The sequence below is a fragment of the Arachis stenosperma genome, chromosome 7, assembly GCF_014773155.1.
Source record: "Arachis stenosperma cultivar V10309 chromosome 7, arast.V10309.gnm1.PFL2, whole genome shotgun sequence".
Taxonomy (NCBI): Eukaryota; Viridiplantae; Streptophyta; class Magnoliopsida; order Fabales; family Fabaceae; genus Arachis; species Arachis stenosperma.
Genome location: NC_080383.1, coordinates 39592549 through 39607313, shown reverse-complemented (window position 1 = coordinate 39607313; position 14765 = coordinate 39592549). Strand labels below are relative to the sequence as shown.

The 14765-nt window shown below is 37.5% G+C and overlaps 2 non-coding genes across 2 annotated transcripts; both read right to left on the bottom strand.

The window, feature by feature from the left end:
- Positions 1 to 6291: 6291 nt before the first annotated feature.
- Positions 6292 to 6395, bottom strand: LOC130943216 (small nucleolar RNA R71). Its single transcript, XR_009071744.1, has one exon. It is a non-coding gene; the product is annotated as a small nucleolar RNA R71 (small nucleolar RNA).
- Positions 6396 to 10606: 4211 nt separating this feature from the next.
- Positions 10607 to 10714, bottom strand: LOC130942279 (small nucleolar RNA R71). Its single transcript, XR_009070856.1, has one exon. It is a non-coding gene; the product is annotated as a small nucleolar RNA R71 (small nucleolar RNA).
- Between the last annotated feature and the right edge of the window lie 4051 nt (positions 10715 to 14765).

Below are 14765 nucleotides of genomic sequence, written 5' to 3'. Positions count from 1 at the left end.
TTATTATCTAGCTATATCTAGGGGTGTTCTAACTAACAGACTATACTCTAACAAATGCTGAATCACCGAATGTTGTTAACTGCTTGTGATGTATTTATGTGTGGTTGTTTATAACTGTTTTATCTGTTATCAGTTGTGAATTGATTATAAATGATTATGTTTATTAATCCAAACATTTTCAAAAAAAAAAATATACCTCGCAATTTAACTACGCTTTTAACAACGAATCAGGCTCATATGATAAATAATAGATAATAATTAGGAGGACAAATTGGTAGCGCTCAGTTTCCGGTATGATCTAGACATATTGAAAATTGGGTCGTTACACACTTCATGGTATCAACTATATAGGTCAGATTTATAATTTTTATAATTTTTATATTTGTGTACTTGTTTGCTTTATATGCTTGTTGAGCTCGAGTTAATTAAGCATACTCTGATGTTGACCAATGAATGAAACTAGGAGAGCCAAAGAAGAAGAAAACCCGTGGAAAAACAACTTGCAAGGAGATTTATGCAAGGACTATGGAACAGCGAGAAGAAGTCATTTTTGATCTTGGACAGCCCGTAGGACCAACCGACCAAAGTGTTTCTAATTTAACTAGTTTTGTTGGCACTATTGGTAGAAATAAGAGATTCGTTAGTCTTTTGTACACTAGTTGGCATGATGTTCCTCCTAAAGCTAAGAAGTTCATGTGGGACTATGTTAACGTAAGACACTTGGTAATTATTAATTTCAGTTTTTTTATTCAGCACAAGAGCATATAACAATTACCTATAATCATGCAGACTAAGTTTCTCCTCCCAGACAGTGGAGAAAAGTGGGTAATGCAAGCGATTTGAGATGCTTGGAAGCGGTTCAAAGGAAAGATTAAGCAAAAGCACTTCATTCCCTATGATAATATTGAAGATATGGTGAAAAATCGACCCCCACAACTACCAGAAAGTGGTTTCATAAAATTGATCTATTATTGGAGTCATCCTCTAATCCAGGTAAAAGACTATATATGTTGACTTTTCATGTGAAACTATTTGACTATTGAAAGAGCAATTGGGCAGATGAAGGATCTGAGTAGCTTTTTAGTTCTTACACATAATCTCTTATTGCAGAATAGCTTTTCCCCTTGAATTTACTTTTGTAATTTTTCTGCATCTGATGCTTCTGATTTAAAAGTGGGGTTCTGTTCTGTTTCATACTTCATTTTTCAAGTTTGAGATTGATTTTTTTCCTCTTTCTTTCTTTCTTTCCCTTCCCACTGAAGTTATATATAAAAATTTGAGTCTTTCTTACTTTAATATATGTCAACTTTTCATGTGAAACTATTTGACTATTGAAAGAGCAATTTGGCAGATGAAGGATCTGAGTAGCTAGCTTTTTAGTCCTTACACATAATCTCTTATTGCAGAATAGCTTTTCCCCTTGAATTTACTTTTGTAATTTTTCTGCATCTGATGCTTCTGATTTGGAAGTGGGGTTCTGTTCTGTTTCATACTTCATTTTTCAAGTTTGAGATTGATTTTTTTCCTCTTTCTTTCTTTCTTTCTCTTTCCACTGAAGTTATATATAAAATTTGAGTCTTTCTTACTTTAATATATGTCGACTTTTCATGTGAAACTATTTGACTATTGAAAGAGCAATTTGGCAGATGAAGGATCTGAGTAGCTAGCTTTTTAGTTCTTACACATAATCTCTTATTGCAGAATAGCTTTTCCCCTTGAATTTACTTTTGTAATTTTTCTGCATCTGATGCTTCTGATTTAAAAGTGGGGTTCTGTTCTGTTTCATACTTCATTTTTCAAGTTTGAGATTGATTTTTTTCCTCTTTCTTTCTTTCTTTCCCTTCCCACTGAAGTTATATATAAAAATTTGAGTCTTTCTTACTTTAATATATGTCAACTTTTCATGTGAAACTATTTGACTATTGAAAGAGCAATTTGGCAGATGAAGGATCTGAGTAGCTAGCTTTTTAGTCCTTACACATAATCTCTTATTGCAGAATAGCTTTTCCCCTTGAATTTACTTTTGTAATTTTTATGCATCTGATGCTTCTGATTTGGAAGTGGGGTTCTGTTCTGTTTCATACTTCATTTTTCAAGTTTGAGATTGATTTTTTTCCTCTTTCTTTCTTTCTTTCCCTTCCCACTGAAGTTATATATAAAAATTTGAGTCTTTCTTACTTTAATATATGTCAACTTTTCATGTGAAACTATTTGACTATTGAAAGAGCAATTTGGCAGATGAAGGATCTGAGTAGCTAGCTTTTTAGTCCTTACACATAATCTCTTATTGCAGAATAGCTTTTCCCCTTGAATTTACTTTTGTAATTTTTCTGCATCTGATGCTTCTGATTTGGAAGTGGGGTTCTGTTCTGTTTCATACTTCATTTTTCAAGTTTGAGATTGATTTTTTTCCTCTTTCTTTCTTTCTTTCTCTTTCCACTGAAGTTATATATAAAATTTGAGTCTTTCTTACTTTAATATATGTCGACTTTTCATGTGAAACTATTTGACTATTGAAAGAGCAATTTGGCAGATGAAGGATCTGAGTAGCTAGCTTTTTAGTTCTTACACATAATCTCTTATTGCAGAATAGCTTTTCCCCTTGAATTTACTTTTGTAATTTTTCTGCATCTGATGCTTCTGATTTGGAAGTGGGGTTCTGTTTTGTTTCATACTTCATTTTTCAAGTTTGAGATTGATTTTTTTCCTCTTTCTTTCTTTCTTTCTCTTCCCACTGAAGTTATATATAAAATTTGAGTCTTTCTTACTTTAATATGTTAAGAAATTATGGTGTGGATAATTACTTTAATTACTTGAAAAAATTGAATAATCCATAGGTTTTGGTTGCTTCTGTAAAATAGTTGTGGTTGAAAACCTTTGTATAGTCATCTATCAAGTTCTATTTTTCAATGTGATATAACACTTTCTGCCAAGTTATTTTTTTATTTAATTTGAGTAATAGATTTTCTGATGAAAATCACATCTGAATTTAGCTTTTACTGGATTGACTTATAGGTCACTGGAATTAATTGATTGAATGATGAGGGGTTTGGGTTGTCTTATTTTACACGAGATGAGATGTCATTGCCTTTTGCAATTGGAATACTAAAATGGAAGTATAAAGCTAAGAAAGAAGTGGAAATCATGAAAAATGTGAATGGATTTTTTCGGTTATAAAATTTATTTGATCATGTGAAGTGTGAATTTTTACAGTTGTAAAAAAAACTGAACAGGTGCTCTAATGTATTATAAATAGATCTTTTATGCTTGCTTTTGGGTATTGTTCAGTGATTTAGCATAATAATGCAGCCTTGCTAATAGATTTTCCTAACTCATTATGCTACATGTTTTAGTAACTGTATGCTAACTTTTTATTCACTTTCAGTCAATAAGTCAAAGAAACAAGCAACACAAGGAAAATGTGAAGTTTTCACATCGCATGGGGCCTATCAATTTCGGAAGAGTACGAGTGGCTATGGTAAATAGTATATTTATATTTATTAGATTTTATATTTGCATAAATTGAAGGAAGAAATCGAAGTATGATCTTATTTTGCAGCGAGCAACAAAGGAAACAAAGGACGAACCAAAAAGGTTTGAGATGTTCATTGCTACCCGAACAAGTCAGAAGAGGAAAGAAGTGGATGAGGAAACACAAATTGCTGTTGTAAGAGTTCATTAAATCATTCATAATTACATTTCAAATTTAGGATACAGTAACTAACTCAATTTTAAATGTTTCTTCTATGCAGGAAGACTTCCAACACCGCCAAGCTGCTGGTGAAACAGAAGAGGAAGCATTTGAGGCCTTATTCGGGAAAGAACAACCGGGTCGGATAAGGTTGTATGGAAGATCTGTGACAAAGACTGATTTAAAAAAATATGCTGAAATTAATGAAATCAAGAATCAGCACAAAGAGGAAGTATCCAGTCTGAAGGATAAACTTGGACACATGGAGGCCCAACAACAAAAATAAGAGGCCAAACAGTAAAAACAAGACGAAGAGATTCATGGGTTGCGAAATATGATCAAGTTATTACTGCAGCGATCGGAACCTGGAATGAGGCCAGAAGAACTAGAAGCTTTATTACAAGACGCCCAACAATCTCCTATTGATGCGAATAGCGGCCATGGATCAACACATTTTCCGAACTTAGATGTGGTACGTCCTTATCTATTCCTTGTTCCATAGTTTTTACTTGCATTTACATTAATTGCTATGGCTGAAAATGTTTGTTGGCTTTATTAATACTGAAGTTGTATTGCTATGGCTGAAATTTGTTTGTGTAATTCTGGTGGTTATATTTTTGATTTTGTTCACTTGGTATATATGAATTTGTCCCTATATCTAATTTAAGTGTGAAAGTCTGGTTAATTAGTGCATGAAAAATGCTATAGGGACATATCAGGATTGTGTTAAAGGAAATGGAAGAAAGAAACACCAGTAGATTTTCATGGTTTGAATGAAACAAGATAATACATAATTCCTTGAATTCACCTCTTCTGCCGTGACCGTGTTATTTTTTTTAGTATATGCTTTCTTGGTTTACTATGACTACGTGTTCCATTTAATTTTTATAATTATGAATGTCATTATGAATATTTTTTAACTACTTTTCTATATAATTATGCAGGGTAACAATAAAGATTAAGCAATGAAGATTAAGCTGACTATTATTGTGGATTATTGGCTAAGATAGAGTGCTATTTAGAATCTTTACATGTATGGTTGACTAATGATTTTTATTAGAAGATACCTTTATTGGCTAAGTGATATTATGGTTTTGATATGGTTATGCTTACTTTAGTTTGAGTTGTATGAATTTTTACAGTTAATTTCATTCTAGTACTTTTGGATCAATGTTATAAATATATTTTGGTTAGAGACAATTTTTATTATATAAAGAAATTATTTAGTATAATTATGTATTTATTTTTATTTTGTAATATTCAATTCATTTATACATGTAATCATATTAACTATTATGTATTAATAATTATATGTATATATATATATACATATATATATATATATATGTATATACATATATATATGTATATATATATATACAGAAAAAAAAGACATAAGGCTACACTTATATGTACAGTAGCTATAGTATACAAAAAAAAATGAGACCTAAGGCTACACTTATATACAGTAGCTATAGTATACAGAAAAAAAAAACGAGACCTATGGCTACACTTATATACAGTAGCTATAGTATACCAAAAAAAAAAAAGAGGGACCTAAGGCTACGCTTATAAAAAGTAGCTATGGTATACAATGGGACTACGCTTTACAAGTGATGCAGTAGCGTTGAAAAGCGTAGCCTATTCTGGAAGAATGAAAGCTGAAAAGCGTAGCCTTTGGTCCTGAACAGCATCACTTGAAAAGCGTAGCCTATTCTCAAACCCCAAAAGCGTAGCCCTTGGTGCAGAAAAGCGTAGCCTTTGAGAATAGGCAACGGCCGAATAGGAATCACTCCAAAAAGCGTAGCCGTAGCCCAAAAAGCATAGCCGTAGCCTAAGGCATCATTTTTTTCACTTTTGGCTACACTTTTCAAGTGTACCTGAATGGGTGTTTTTCTTGTAGTGTCTCTTCACCTCTCTTCATCTCCAATCACTGCCTCTATCCTTACCCTTGTGTTTGGATTCTCCTTTCTTTATTCTTTTCTTCTTCTAGTAATAATAAGGATCCTCTTTGCTGTGACATAGAGGATTCCTCTTCCTTTCTTGTTCTCTTCTCTTTCATATGAGCAGGAACAAGGAAAAAAGCACTCTTGTTGAAGCTGATCCTGAACTTGAAAGGACTCTGAAGAGGAAACTAAGAGAAGCTAAATTACAACAATCCAGAGGCAACCTTTCTGAAATTTTCGAACAAGAGAAGGAGATGGCAGCCAAACCCAACAAAAATAATGCAAGGAGGATGCTTGGTGATTTTACTAAACCCACATCCAAGTTTCATGGAAGAAGCATTTCAATTCCTGCCATTGGAGCAAACAATTTTGAGCTGAAACCTCAATTAGTTGCTCTAATGCAACAGAACTGCAAGTTTCATGGACTTCCATCTGAAGATCCTTACCAGTTTTTAACTGAGTTCTTGCAGATTTGTGAGACTGTTAAGACGAATGGAGTAGATCCTGAAGTCTACAGGCTCATGCTTTTCCCTTTTTGCTGTAAGAGACAGAGCTAGAACATGGTTGGACTCACAACCTAAAGATAGCCTGGACTCCTAGGATAAGCTGGTCACGGCCTTCTTGGATAAATTCTTTCCTCCTCAAAAGCTGAGCAAGCTTAGAGTGGATGTTCAAACCTTCAAGCAAAAAGATGGTGAATCCCTCTATGAAGCTTGGGAAAGATACAAGTAGATGACCAAAAAGTGTCCTTTTGACATGTTCTCAGAGTGGACCATATTAGATATATTCTATTATGGTCTATCTAAGTTTTCCAAGATGTCATTGGACCACTCTGCAGGTGGATCCATTCACCTAAAGAAAACACCTGCAGAAGCTCAGGAACTTACTGACATGGTTGCAAATAACCAATTCATGTATACTTCTGAGAGGAATTCCGTGAATAATGGGACGCCTCAGAGGAAGGGAGTTCTTGAAATTGATGCTCTGAATGCCATATTGGCTCAGAACAAAGTGTTGACTCAGCAAGTTAACATGATTTCTCAAAGTCTGAATGGATGGCAAAATGCATCCAACAGTACTAAAGGGGCATCTTCTGAAGAAGAAGCTTATGATCCTGAAAATCCTACAATGGCAGAGGTAAATTATATGGGTAAACCTTATGGAAACACCTATAATTCATCATAGAGAAATCATCCGAATTTCTCATGGAAGGATCAACAAAAGCCTCAACAAGGCTTTAATAATGGTGGAAGAAATAGGCTCAGCAATTGATGAGCGGATAATTTGTACGCTTTTTGGCATTGTTTTTAGTATGTTTTTAGTATCTTTTAGTTAGTTTTTATTACATTTTTATTAGTTTTTAGTTAAAATTCACTTTTCTGGACTTTACTATGAGTTTGTGTGTTTTTCTGTGATTTCATATATTTTCTCGCTGAAATTGAGGGATCTGAGCAAAAATCTGATCCAGAGACTCAAAAGGACTACAGATGTTGTTGGATTCTGACCTCCCTGCACTCGAAGTGGATTTTCTGGAGCTACAGAAGCCCAATTGGCGCCCTCTCAACGGCGTTGGAAAGTAGACATCCTGGGCTTTCCAGCAATATATGATAGTTCATACTTTGCCCAAGATTTGATGGCCCAAACCGGCGTTCAAAGTCACCTCAAGAAATTCCAGCGTTAAACGCCGGAACTGGCACCTAAATGGGAGTTAAACGCCCAAACTGGCATAAAAGCTGGCGTTTAACTCCAAGAAGAGTCTCTACACGAAAATGCTTCATTGCTCAGCCCAAGCACACACCAAGTGGGCCCGGAAGTGGATTTTTATGTCATTTACTCATCTCTGTACACCCTAGGCTACTAGTTTTCTATAAGTAGGACCTTTTACTATTGTATTTTCATCTTTGGATTATTTTTAGATCCTTTGATCATCTTTGGACATCTAGTTCTTACATCATTGGGGGCTGGCCTCACGGCCATGCCTAGACCTTGTTCTTATGTATTTTCAACGGTGGAGTTTCTACACACCATAGATTAAGGTGTGGAGCTCTGCTGTACCTCGAGTATTAATGCAATTACTATTGTTCTTCTATTCAATTCCGCTTGTTCTTGTTCCAAGATATCACTTGTTCTTCAACTTGATGAATGTGATGATCCGTGACACTCATCATCATTCTCACTCATGAACAAGGTGACTGACAACCACTCTTGTTCTACAAGCATATGAGGCTTAGTGAATATCTCTTGGATTCCTGATAACACGATGCATGGTTGATCGCCTGACAACCGAGTGCTCGCCTGACAAACGAGCCAGCCATTCCGTGAGATCAGAGTCTTCGTGGTATAGGCGAGAACTGATGGCGGCATTCAAGAGAATCCGGAAGGTCTAACCTTGTCTGTGGTATTCTGAGTAGGATTCAATGATTGAATGACTGTGACGTGCTTCAAACTCCTAGCAGGCGGGGCGTTAGTGACAGACGCAAAAGGATCGATGGATTTTATTCCGGCCTGACCGAGAACCGACAGCTGATTAGCCATATGCTGTGACAGAGCATGGGAACATTTTCACTGAGAGGATGGGAGGTAGCCACTGACAACGGTGAAACCCTACATGAGCTTGCCATGGAAAGGAGTAAGAAGGATTGGATGAAGACAGTAGGAAAGCAGAGAGACGGAAGGGAAGGCATCTTCATACGCTTATCTGAAGCTCTCACCAATGATATACATAAGTATCTCTATCTTTATCTTTATGCTTTATTCGTTTATCACTATACCCATTCGAGTCTGCCTGACTGAGATTTACAAGGTGACCATAGCTTGCTTCATAGCAACAATCTCCGTGGGATCGACCCTTACTCGCGTAAGGTTTATTACTTGGACGACCCAGTGCACTTGCTGGTTAGTTGTGCGAAGTTGTGTTTATGCCATGGTATTGAGCACCAAGTCTTTGGAGCCATTACCGGGGATTATTTGAATATGGACAAAGTAGTGATCACAATTTCGTGCACCAAGTTTTTGGCGCCGTTGCCGGGGATTGTTCGTGTATGGACAACTGACGGTTCATCTTGTTGCTTAGATTAGGTATTATTTTTCTTCAGAGTTCTTAAGAATGAATTCTAGTGTTTCATGATGATCTGTTGAAATCTGGCTGGCTGAGAAGCCATGTCTAATCTTATTGGACCGAGGTTTCAACTAATCATCACAATAGCTTGTTGATCTCTATCAATCTTGCTATTGGAGCAATGATCTGCTAAGGCTTGGCTGGCCATTGGCCATGTCTAGTGTTTTGGACCGAAGCTTTCTTTGAAAGCTTGGCTGGCTGTGAAACCATGTCTAATTCCTGGACCGGAGTCTTAGACTAGCATTGCAATGATTCCTGGAAATTCAAATTGAGAATTCTGAAACCTTTATTTTCTATTTTCATAATTTTCGAAAAAAGCACAAAATAATTTCACAAAATCATAAAAACCAAAAATATTTTATGTTTCTTGTTTGAGTCTAGTGTCTAATCTTAAGTTTGGTGTCTTGCATGCCTTGTTTATTTGATCTTGGTTCTATTTTCAAGTCAATAGTACAGGGAACTGAAGATTCAGAACATGCAGTAGAGGAATTACACAGAAAAAGCTGGGCGTTCAAAACGCCCAGTGAAGAAGGATAGACTGGCGTTTAAACGCCAGCCAGGGTACCTGGTTGGGCGTTTAACGCCCAAAAAGGTAGCATTTTGGGCGTTAAACGCCAGAATGGATACCATTCTGGGCGTTTAACGCCAGGATGGCACAAGGGGGAAGATTTTGTTTTCAAATCAATTTTTTTTAAGTTTTTCAAAATCAAATCTTTTTCAAATCATATCTTTTCAATCAAATGTTTTCAAAATCAATTTCTTTCCTTTTTCAAAGATACTTGCTAACAATTAATGATTTGATTGAACATCTCAAGTATGTTGCCTTTTCTGTTGAGAAAGGTTTAATGTTTGAATCATATCTTTTCTTGTTAGGCAAGTCATTAATTTTTAAAATCATATCTTTTAAAATTGTTTTCAAATCATATCTTTTAAAATGTTTTTCAAATCATATCTTCTCAATCACATCTTTTTCAAAATAAGTTTTCAATCAAATCTTTTTAATTTCTAATTTCAAAAAAACTCACTTGATTTCTTTTCCACTTTGAATTTTCGAAAATTATCAATCAATTTTTCAAAATGTTTTTGACATCTTTTTAATTAATTTTTGAAAATTCTCTTCCCTTCTTCCCACATCCTTCTATTTATGGAGTATGACTCCATCTTAATGCACAATTCGAACTCCATCTAATTAAAGTTTGAATTCTTCTCCTTCTTCTTTCTTCTATTTTTCTTTTCCTCTGACACCTCAAGGAATCTCTATACTGTGACATAGAGGATTCCACATTTTCTTGTTCTCTTCTCTTTCATATGAGCAGGAGCAGAGACAAAGGCATTCTTGTTGAAGCTGACCCTGAACCTGAAAGGACCTTGAAGCGAAAACTAAGAGAAACTAAGGCACAACTCTCTGTAGAGGACCTAACTGAATTCTTCAAAGAAGAAGAAGACATGGCAGCCGAAAACAATAACAATGCCAACAATGCAAGGAAGGTGCTGGGTGACTTTACTGCACCTACTCCCAACTTCTATGGGAGAAGCATCTCTATCCCTGCCATTGGAGCAAACAACTTTGAGCTTAAGCCTCAATTAGTTTCTCTAATGCAACAGAATTGCAAGTTCCATGGACTTCCAATGGAAGATCCTCATCAGTTTTTAGCTGAATTCTTGCAAGTCTGTGACACAGTCAAGACTAATGGGGTTGACCCTGAGGTCTACAGACTGATGCTATTCTCTTTTGCTGTAAGAGACAGAGCTAGAATATGGTTGGATTCTCAACCTAAAGAAAGCCTGGACTCTTGGGAAAAGCTAGTCAATGCCTTCTTGGCAAAGTTCTTTCCACCTCAGAAATGGAGTAAGCTTAGAGTGGAAGTCCAAACCTTCAGACAGAAGGATGGAGAATCCCTCTATGAAGCTTGGGAAAGATACAAACAATTAATTAGAAAATGTCCCTCTGACATGCTTTCTGAATGGAGCATCATAGGTATTTTCTATGATGGTCTATCTGAACTGTCCAAGATGTCCTTGGATAGCTCTGCTGGAGGATCTCTTCATCTAAAGAAGACTCCTACAGAAGCTCAAGACCTCATTGAAATGGTTGCAAATAACCAATTCATGTACACTTCTGAAAGGAATCCTGTGAACAATGGGACTAGTCAGAAGAAAGGAGTTCTTGAGATTGACACTCTGAACGCCATTTTGGCTCAGAACAAGATATTGACTCAACAAGTCAATTTGATTTCTCAAAGTCTGTCTGGAATGCAAAATGCACCTGGCAGTACTAAGGAAGCTTCATCTGAGGAAGAAGCTTATGATCCTGAGAACCCTTCAATGGAAGAGGTGAATTACCTAGGAGAACCCTATGGAAACACCTATAATTCTTCATGGAGAAATCACCCAAATTTCTCATGGAAGAATCAAGAGAGACCTCAACAAGGTTTCAACAACAATAATGGTGGAAGAAACAGGTTTAGCAATAGCAAGCCTTTTCCATCATCTTCTCAGCAACAGACAGAGAACCCTAAGCAGAACCCCTCTGACTTAGCAACCATGGTCTCTAATCTAATCAAAACCACTCAAAGTTTCATGACTGAAACAAGGTCCTCCATTAGGAATTTGGAGGCACAAGTGGGACAGCTGAGCAAGAAAATTACTGAACTCCCTCCTAGTACTCTTCCAAGCAATACAGAAGAAAATCCAAAAGGAGAGTGCAAGGCCATCAATATGGCCGAATTTGGAGAGGAAGGAGAAGAAGTAGACGCCACTGAGGAAGACCTCAATGGGCGTGCACTGACCTCCAATGGGTTCCCTAATGAGGAACCATGGGAATCTGAGGCTCAAAATGAGACCATAGAGATTCCATTGGACTTACTTCTGCCTTTCATGAGCTCTGATGAGTATTCCTCCTCTGAAGAGGATGAGTATGTCACTGAAGAGCAAGTTGCTAAATACCTTGGAGCAATCATGAAGCTAAATGACAAGTTGTTTGGAAATGAGACTTGGGAGGATGAACCTCCTTTGCTCACCAAAGAACTGGATGACTTGTCTAGGCAGAAATTACCTCAAAAGAGACAAGATCCTGGGAAGTTTTCAATACCTTGTACCATAGGCACCATGACCTTCAAGAAGGCTCTGTGTGACTTAGGGTCAAGTGTAAACCTCATGCCTCTCTCTGTAATGGAGAAGCTAGGGATCTTTGAGGTGCAAGCTGCAAGAATCTCACTAGAGATGGCAGACAATTCAAAGAAACAAGCTCATGGACTTGTGGAGAATGTTTTGGTAAAAGTTGAAGACCATTACATCCCTACTGATTTCATAGTCCTAGAGACTGGGAAGTGCATGGATGAATCCATCATCCTTGGTAGACCCTTCCTAGCCACAGCAAAGGCTGTGATTGATGTTGATGGAGGTGAACTGATCATTCAAGTGAATGAAAAATCCTATGTGTTTAAGGCTCAAGGATATCCCTCTGTCATCATGGAGAGGAAGCATGAAGAGCTTCTCTCAAATCAGAGACAAACAGAGCCCCACAGTCAAACTCTAAGTTTGGTGTTGGGAGGCCACAACCAAACTCTAAGTTTGGTGTTGAACCCCCACATTCAAACTCTAAGTTTGGTGTTGGGAGGTTCCAACATTGTTCTGAGAAAATGTGAGGCTCCATGAGAGTCCTCTGTCAAGCTAATGACATTAAAGAAGCGCTTGTTGGGAGGCAACCCAATGTTATATTTTGACTATTTTCTTTTGTTATTTTAGGTTTTTTGTAGGTTGATGATCATAAGAAGTCACAAAATCCATTGAAAAAGCAAAAACAGAATGAAAAACAGGAAGAAAAACAGCACACCCTGGAGGAAGAATTCACTGGCGTTTAAACGCCAGTGAGGCTAGCAGTTGGGCGTTTAACGCCCAGTCTGGCACCATTCTGGGCGTTTAACGCCAGAAAGGGGCACCAGACTGGCGTTAAACGCCAGAAAAGGGCAAGAACCTGGCGTTAAACGCCGGGCTGGTGCAGGGATGACTTTTCCTTGACACCACAGGATCTGTGGACCCCACAGGATCCCCACCAACCCCACCACCACTCTCTCTCTTCTTCTCCCATTCACCAATCACCTCAACACCTCTTCCCCAAAACCCCTTCACCTATCAAATCCCATCTTTCTCTTCACCACTCACATCCATCCTTCATAAAACCCCACCAACCTCACCCTTCAAATTCAAACCACTTTCCCTCCCAAACCCACCCATAATGGCCGAACCCCATCCCCCCTCTCTCCTATAAATACCCTTCTTCACTCCTTCATTTTCACACAACCTAAACATCACTCCCCCCTGATGGGATATTTTAGGTTGAGACAAGAATCTCTCCCAAAAATAACACCAATCTAACCGGCAAGTATACCGGGTCGCATCAAGTAATAAAAACTCACGGGTGTGAGGTCGATCCCACAGGGATTGAAGGATTGAGCAATTTTAGTTTAGTGGTTGAATTAGTCAAGCGAATCAAGATTTGGTTGATTGAGTTGCAGAATTTAAATTGCATTGAAAGTAAAGAGAGCAATGAGTAAATGGCTGAATCTTAAAGAACAAGAAATTAAATGGCAGAAACTTAAAGAGCAAGTAATGTAAATTGCAAAATCTTAAAGTGCTGGAAATGTAAATGACTTGAATTGTAAAGGGAATTGGGAGTTGGATTTGCAGAAATTAAACAAGGAAAAGTAAAATTGCATCGAACAGAAGGATAATTGGGAATTGGGATTAGATCGTAGTTAAAACAGAAAGGTAAATGAATAAGTAAAGCAAGAGCAGAAAATTTAAAATGTGAGAATTGGATCTCAGGACCCAGAGACTAGAAAACTGAGTCTAGATCTCAATGCCTTCCTAGATCCAACAAGAACAATAGCCAGGAAATTGTAGATTGCAAGGGAAATAGAAGAAGAGCAATTAACAGGAAGCTAAATTCAATTAAACAGTAAATCAAAAGAGAGATCTAAGGTGAGATTGAAACAGAATTCCTTCAATTCTCCAACCCAAGATCCCAGACTAGTGTAATTGAAATTGAAAGCTAAGAGGAAGAGAATGGACTTCTCCTTCCCCCGAAACAAGAAACTAAAGATCACTCTGTAACTCAAAACTCAAGGAAAGCTCTCAGCAAAATTCTAAAAAGAGAACTCTCCCTAAACAAATTGAATTCTAGCCTATTTATACACCTTCTTCAATTGATCTTCAAGCCTTGGTTTGGGCCTTTGCTCTTGATGGAATTGGGTTGAAGGAGGCCTTGGTTGATTGCTCTTGAAGTTTGGAGAGAGACCCAAGTGAATCAATTGAACCGGATGTGAGTTTTGCAAAGTTGGGTTTTTAAAGTTAGCCTCAAAGTTAGGGGCTAACTTCATGGCTAACTTTTTTTTAGCAGCAAACCCCATTCTCTGCACTTCACGTTTGGGCCAACGTTAGGGGGCTAACTTTGTCCCTAACGTTGGCCTTGCTTTGAGTTGGAGTTGCGCCAACGTTAGCCTCCAAGTTAGGGGCTAACGTTGGCGCTAACGTTGCACACCCTGGAGGACAATTTCTCATGCCAACGTTAGCCTCCAAGTTAGGGGCTAACGTTGGCGCTAACGTGGCTAACCCCTGGGAGCAATTTCTCATGCCAACGTTAGCCTCCAAGTTAGGGGCTAACGTTGGCGCTAACGTGGCTAACCCTTGGGAGCAATTTTAATTCCCAACGTTAGCCTCCAAGTTAGGGGCTAACGTTGGGGCTAACTTCAATTCCAACTTCATTTGTTCCTGGTTCAATCTCCCTTGATTCATTGTCTCATCTTAGCTTCTAGCCATTCCTTCTCACTTCAATCCTTTTCCAAGCTTTCTTCACCTATCATAAATCAACCAAACACATCAAAGCTATGCTTGAAATCATGAGATGATCATTCTATCCTAATATGCACCAATTATGGCATCAAACCTCATGAAAAAGCATTAATTCACATATGGTTGATTCAATCAAAGGAAGCATGAAAATCTACCT